Below are 7,535 nucleotides of genomic sequence, written 5' to 3'. Positions count from 1 at the left end.
AAGCTCAAGGTCGGTCGACGATGCACCCTCGAGAGAGGGGATCTCGCCCGTCAGCTTCCTTGCGCCTCGCAGTTTTCAAACCTGTCGACTCGCACACATGTTAGATTCCTTGGTCCGTGTTTCAAGACGGGTCGAATGGAAAGCCTGTCAACCAACACCACGAGCGCGCAGGTGCACACGGCCCGCCACAAGGGCGCACGCTTCGTTCCTCGACCACCGCAGCGGCAAACTGACATGAAGTAATCCACCCGCGCTTGTGAGAATGCAGCAACCCGTGTTGGTTTGCACCTCAAGTCGAGCGGTGGACCAGCCTGAGTCGTTCCACATCCGACCGAGATGCATCGACAACCTCCATCCGCTTCCCTCCCAGCAATTTCAAGCACTCTTTAACTCTCTTTTCAAAGTCCTTTTCATCTTTCCCTCGCGGTACTTGTTCACTATCGGTCTCTCGCCCGTATTTAGCCTTGGACGGAATTTACCACCCAATTAGGGCTGCATTCCCAAACAACCCGACTCGCCGACAACACCTCGTGATGCGGCAGGGTCCCGGGCTGACGGGGCTGTCACCCTCTCAGGCGCCCCCTTCCGAGGGACTTGGCCCAGGTCCACCGCTGAGGACGCTTCTACAGGATACAATTTAGGTAGTGCCGCCACCCGATTTTCATGCTGGGTTCTTCCCGGTTCGCTCGCCGCTACTAGGGGAATCCTTGTAAGTTTCTTTTCCTGCGCTTAATTATATGCTTAAACTCAGCGGGTGTTCTCGCCTGAGTTGGGGCCGCAAAGTTGGAGCTAAATCCACCCTACCCCATGGGAGGACAAGAGAGAGTAAAGCAAGTTTGAGCGATGCCACACAAAGCCCGCATCGGCTAACGCCGACTGCCCATCCAAGGAGACAAGATCACCGCTCGCCGACGCACGCCACGAAACATCGCTTGAGGTATTTCAGCCGACCGCACCGCACAGGGCACGGAAGACTAGCTCCGCTGCTCCCTAGCATATTGTAGGGAGCACGTTTGAATGGGATGCGACGCCCAGACCGAGGTGCCCTCGACCGAGGTCTCGGGTGCAAATTGAATTCAAAAACTCGATGATTCATGGGATTTTGCAATTCACACTAAGTATCGCATTTCTCTACGTTCTTCATCGTAACAAGAGCCGAGATATCCGTTGCCGAGAGTCGTTTCCACGTGTATTACTGAAAAATCGGCCACAAAACTGAATAGGGGCACCCCCCACAACAAATGTAAGGCCAAGGGGCAAAAGGAGGAAAAACGCACGAGAGAAAGAGAAACAAAGGTGTCTAACCCCCTCACAGGGGGAGGCTCAAACAGAGGACAATCTACCCTAGCCCCATGCCCTCGCAAAAAGGGGGGAAATGCGTGGAACAGTGATCGAGAAGGACTAGGGTGGCCACCCCGGGAGCTCGCACTGCTTTTAGCCCTTCCCCAACACCAGCCCACAACGATTCCCCCTTTTCTCCATAGAGTTAGGGACCAAAAGGAAGAAAAGGGTAGAAAAATAAGCACAAACAAGGTACAAGCCTCCCAAAGCCCCTTTCCTTCAGCAAAAGGGGGGAACTGAAGGGGACGATGATCAAGAAGGACTAGGGTGGCCACCCTAGGAGCTCGCATTGCGTTTCGTCCTTCCGGAACACCAATCCACAACAATCCCACCTTTTCTCCGTAACACTAGGGGCCACGAGGAAGAAGGGAAGAAAACAACAAGAGAGAAAGGGATATATCAACCGTGGCTACCGGCTCACAAGGGGAGGTTTCAAACAGAGAACAAGCTTCCCCAACCCCATGCCTTCGCAAAAAGGGGGGAACTACAGGGGACGGCAATCGAGAAGGGCTAGGTTGGCCACCCTGGGAAATCCCACTGCTTTTTGTCCTTCCTGAACACCAATCCACAACAATCCCACCTTCTCTCTGTAAAGCTAGGGGTCGAAAGGAAGAAGGGAAGAAAACAACATGAAAGAAAGAGAGATATCGAACGTGTCCATCGGCTCGTAGGGGGGGCTCAAACAGAGAACAAGCTTCCCCACCCCTGTGCCTTCGCAAAAATGGGGGGAACTGCAGGGGACGATGATCGAGAAGGACTAGGGTGGCCACCCTGGGAACTCGCACTGCTTTTTGTCCTTCCCGAACACCAATCCACAACAATCCCACCTCTCCTCCGTAAAGCTAGGGGCAAAAGGAAGAAGGGAAGAAAACAACACCAAAGAAACAATGATCCCAAGAAAAGGGAGAAGCTCAACAACACGCCGAGTAGATGTCCACTAACCAAAAAGAAATCAAACAAGGCACCCAATCAAAAAAGCGTCCCACCTCTTCACACCCTCCCACATGCATTCAGCACAACACCATTTCCAGCTTTACAACATAGCAAACAACCAAGCAAATAAATCAATACCTAAAACTGACCAATAGAAAAGACAAGGGCCACGATGAGACCAGTGTCTGGAGCACGTCACTGAGAGGCACCAGTCCCCCAACCCAGCGGCACAAAGCTTCAAACGAAAAATAGACCGCTGCCAATAACACAAACCCACCCCGCTCTTGCACCCCTCCGTGTACAAAACACCCAACAACCTTTCCAGCGAGAGAGTCAACGGGGGTCAAATAATCAAACTCCAAAGAGGAGTTGTCACGGGCCACAAATACATCGATGTTGCAAGGCCACTAGAGAGAGGGATGTTCACAAAGTGCACACCACGAAACAAAGAAATGACGCAAGTCCCACAAAAAACCCACAATCCAAAGGAGGAACAAAGACACAAACCGCTACTTCTTTTTCCCTCAGAAGGGGAGTGGGTCACGAGAGGACAAGGAATTCCCTCGACGGCAAAGGCACGAGATAAGATTGCCACCCTCATTCCTGTTAGCCGTGAAAATTGCGATCTCGATGGAGCTCAGACCGAGGGATGGGATTTTCATTACCTCGACACCCAACCCTTCCGCGAGGGCATGTTGAGGAATGGTCGGGAGGGACTAGGGTGGCCAGCCTAACGGGTTGAACCGCTCTTCTTCAATCCCATACTTGACCGCACCCCGATAATCTCGCCTCACGGAAGGTTTGAGCTACCAGGCGCGCGCGCAACCACTCCCTCGACCCAACCACCAACGAAAAAGCTCACCCAAGCAACACATCAACCGCCACCGCCTTTTCGAGAGAACCAACTATGGAAGCCCGCACCCTTGGCCCATGCCTTCCAACGAACAAAAGACATAGCACCGCCACTACGAATGAGTCTGAATTTATCCATCGTATTTACCGAGCACCTCAACTCTGCAGCAACCATGCCCGGACGAACAGGTCGTCAGAAGGGCTCCCAAGAAACAAGCTTCCGGACCCCCTGCAGAAACACATTGGGGGAAGAAAAACAAATGATGGGTGGGACAAGCACAAGCATGGCTCGCAAGCACACACGAAAAAACAAGCGTAGTTACCTCGAGACAAGCAACCACCAATTTTCCCGCCAAAAACCAAACCCGCTCCCCTAGAGACGCACCACAAAGTCCCACATTGCAATCGAAACCCAACCAACCCGAACCAAAAAAGAAAACCCCTGCTATCAATGATCCTACTGCAGGTTCACCTACGACAACCTTGTTATGACTTCTCCTTCCTCTAAATGATAAGGTTCAATGAACTTCTCACGACGTCGACGGCGGCGAACCACCATCATCGATGCAACCCGAACACTTTACTGGATCATTCAATCGGTAGGAGCGACGGGCGGTGTGTACAAAGGGCAGGGACATAGTCAACACGAGTTGATGACACGTGCTTACTAGGAATTCCTCATTGAAGACCAATAATTGCAATGGTCTATCCCCATCATGATGCAATTTGAGAAGATTTCCCGATCCTCTTGAACCAGGAATAAAAACTCGTTGGCTGCATCAGTGTAGTGTGTGTGCGTCCCAGAAAATCTAAGGGCATCACAGACCTGTTATTGCCTCAAACTTCCATGGCCTAAATGGCCATAGTCCCTCTAAGAAGCTGGCCACGAAGGGGAACCTCCGCGTAGCTAGTTAGCAGGCTGAGGTCTCGTTCGTTATCGGAATTAACCAGACAAATCGCTCCACCAACTAAGAACGACCATGCACCACCACCCATAGAATCAAGAAAGAGCTCTCAATATGTCAATCCTTACTATGTCTGGACCTGGTAAGTTTCAATGTGTTGAGTCAAATTAAGCCGCAGGCTCCACTCCTGGTGGTGCCCTTCCGTCAATTCCTTTAAGTTTCAGCCTTGCGACCATACTACCCCCGGAACCCAAACACTCTGATTTCTCAGAAGGTACTGGCAGAGTCCTTAGAGCAACATCCACCGATCCCTGGTCGGCATCGTTTATGGTTGAGACTAGGACGGTATCCGATCGTCTTCGAGCCCCCAACTTTCATTCTTGATTAATGAAAACATCCTTGGCAAATGCTTTCGCAGTGGTCCATCTTTCATAAATCCAAGAATTTCACCTCTGACAATGAAATACGAATGCCCCCGACAGTCCCTATTAATCATTACTCCGGTCCCGAAGGCCAACACAATAGGACCAGACTCCTATCATGTTATTCCATGCTAATGTATTCAGAGCATAAGCTTGCTATGAGCACTCTAATTTTTTCAAAGTAACAGCGACGGAACCGCGACCCAACCAATTAAGGCCAGGAGAACACCGTCGACAAAAGGGACGGAAGGGCAAGTGCACACCGAGTAGGCGAACCGACCCTTACAACCCAAGATCCAACTACGAATTTTTAACTGCAACAACTTAAATATACGCTATTGGAGCTGGAATTACCGCGGCTGCTGGCACCATACTTGCCCTCCAATGGATCCTCGTTAATGGATTTAGATTGTACTCATTCCAATTACCAAACTCGATGAGCCCAGTATTGTTATTTATTGTCACTACCTCCCCATGTCAGGATTGGGTAATTTACGCGCCTGCTGCCTTCCTTGGATGTGGTAGCCATTTCTCAGGCTCCCTCTCCGGAATCGAACCCTAATTCTCCGTCACCCGTCACCACCATGGTAGGCCTCTATCCTACCATCGAAATTTGATAGGGCAGAAATTTGAATGAAGCATCACCATCACAAGGGCTGTGTGATCCGTCGAGTTATCATGATTCACCGGAGAAGCGGGAAAGCTCGCGCCAACCTTTTATCTAAAAAATGCATCCCTTCCAAAGAGTTGGGACTTGGTGCACGTATTAGCTCTAGAAATACTACGGTTATCTGAGTAGTATGGTAATATCAAAATAAATATAACTGATTTAATGAGCCATCCGCAGTTACATAGTCTGAATTAGTTCATACTTAGACATGCATGGCTTAATCTTTGAGACAAGCATATGACTACTGGCAGGATCAACTAGGTAGCACCCTCCCACTTCAAAGGGCATTTCAGGCGCTCTCTTACCGAGAGACAGACTGAACACCCATCGAGTCAAAGAGACGTAAAAATATCATGTAAAACTTTTATGCCTTGCACCTCTTGCATCCCATGAAGGAATCACACGCAACATGCCAAGGACATGGCGAACAAATGGGTAGACCTGCTGAGCCACAACGCACCAAGGCCACTCCGGAGTTTGCAGCCACAGCCCAACCAACAAGAAAACGAGCAATCACTCACCGACTCCCTTATAAATGCCTCCAAACGCCTCCACGCCCTGCACCGAGGGCACTTAGGAGTCCACCCGGACAACAGCAACGATGGACCTCGATCACCCGATCGCCTGCGGCAACCTCGATGCAAAGGAAACAAATGGAGAATGACCAACCACGCAACCTCTATATTAAAAATGAGCCACAACCCTCCCCGCCCCCGCACCGAGACAACCTACGAATCCACCCGGACAGCAGCAACGATGGACCTCGAGCTCTCGACCACTTGCGGCAACCTCGATGAGAAGGAAAAGGAAGGAAATAAAAATAGGATGATCGACCGCACAAATCCTATCATAGAGAGGCCATAAAAACCTCCTCGCCCCGCACCGATGCCACCTAGGAGTCCACCCGGACAGCAACAACAGTGGACCTCGATCGGATGATCGCTTGCGGCAGCCTCGACACAAAGGCAAGGGAAGGAAATCATACAAGACAAACCCAGCCCACAACATCCCTTAGAAATTCTCCCCAATCCACCCCTCCCCTCCCCACACAGGGGCCACCTAGGAGTCCACCCGGACAGCAGCAACGATGGACCTCGGTCGCATGATCGCCTGCAGCAACCTCAATGCAGAGAGGAAAAGGAAGGATATAAAACAAGACCAACCGAGCCCACAACCTCTCTTAGAAATGCCCCCCGACCCTCCACGTCACACACTGAGGCCACCTAGGAGTCCACCCGCGACAGTAGCAATGGTGGACCTTGATCACTTGACCGCCTGTGGCAACCACGATGCGAAGGCAAAGGAAGGAAGTAAATGCAAATCGAGAGGGTCGCTACACAATACAAGAACACATATCCAAACAGGAGAAGGAGGGATCGGGCAGCTCCGCACCCCTCGTACCCTACGTACAAGCAACTTAGGAGATTTCCCACAGCTTTACCGACCGGACAATGAATAATTTTCCCCTATGGCCACCTCCACGCAAAGGAGGGAGGTCGAAGCGTTCCACCTCGAAATCCTTCTTCCTTATAGCTCCCACCATCGATGACTATAGTAGCAAGCCTCCTCCCCATTGGACCACGAGCACATACACAATTGAAACAACAAGTGCCCCCCAACCCTCCCCACAAAGAGGCCACCTAGCAGTCCACCCAGACAACAGCAACGATGGACCTCGATCGTGTGATCACCTGTGGCAGCCTCAATGCAAAGGAAACAGAAGGAAACAAAACAAGAAGACCAACCGAGCCCACAACCTCTCTTAGAAATGCCCCCTGACCCTCCACGCCACGCACCGAGGCCACCTAGGAGTCCACCCGCGCCAGTAGAAACGGTGGACATCGATCACTTGACCGCCTGTGGCAACCATGATGCGAAGGCAAAGGAAGGAAGTAAATGCAAATCAAGAGGGTCGCTACACAATACAAGGACACATATCCGAATAGGAGGAGGGATCGGGCAGCTCCGCACCCCACGCACCCTATGTACTGGCAACCTAGGAGATTTCCCACAGCTTTACCGACCAAAAGATGAATAATTTTCCCCTACGGCCACCTCCACACAAAGGAGGGAGGTCGAAGCATTCCACCTCGAAATCCTTATTGCAAATAGCCCCCACCATCGATGTAGCAAGCCTCCTCCCCGTTGGACCACGAGCGCATACACAATTGAAACAACAAGTGCCCCCCAACCCTCCCCTCCCCGCAGAGAGGCCACCTAGGAGTCCACCCGACAGAAGCAACGATGGACCTTGATTGCATGATCGCCTGCGGCAACCTCAATGCAAAGGAAATGGAAGGAAACAAAACAACAAGACTAACCAAGCCCACAACCTCTCTTATAAATGTGCCCCCCCAACCCTCCATGCCACGCACCGAGGCCACCTAGGAGTCCACTCGCGATAGCAGAAAC

At 51.4% G+C, this 7,535-nt stretch overlaps 3 non-coding genes across 3 annotated transcripts in view; all 3 read right to left on the bottom strand.

Moving 5' to 3' along the window:
• The window catches only part of LOC149139943 (25S ribosomal RNA), a 3,364-nt gene extending 2,586 nt beyond the window's left edge, over nucleotides 1-778 (bottom strand). Inside the window, exon 1 of the ribosomal RNA XR_016265378.1 lies at nucleotides 1-778. This exon is cut by the window's left edge and continues 2,586 nt beyond it. This is a non-coding gene — a ribosomal RNA (25S ribosomal RNA).
• Nucleotides 779-1,025: 247 nt separating this feature from the next.
• LOC149139942 (5.8S ribosomal RNA) lies at nucleotides 1,026-1,179 on the bottom strand. Its single transcript, XR_016265369.1, has one exon. It is a non-coding gene; the product is annotated as a 5.8S ribosomal RNA (ribosomal RNA).
• Nucleotides 1,180-3,575: 2,396 nt separating this feature from the next.
• LOC149139941 (18S ribosomal RNA) lies at nucleotides 3,576-5,387 on the bottom strand. The gene has a single exon (XR_016265364.1). It is a non-coding gene; the product is annotated as an 18S ribosomal RNA (ribosomal RNA).
• Nucleotides 5,388-7,535: the final 2,148 nt, after the last annotated feature.

The sequence above is a fragment of the Pinus tabuliformis genome, chromosome X (genome assembly GCF_031772625.1).
Source record: "Pinus tabuliformis cultivar Carrire ecotype Pingquan chromosome X, CPIR1, whole genome shotgun sequence".
Lineage (NCBI taxonomy): Eukaryota > Viridiplantae > Streptophyta > Pinopsida > Pinales > Pinaceae > Pinus > Pinus tabuliformis.
This window is presented reverse-complemented; position numbering and strand designations above follow the sequence as displayed.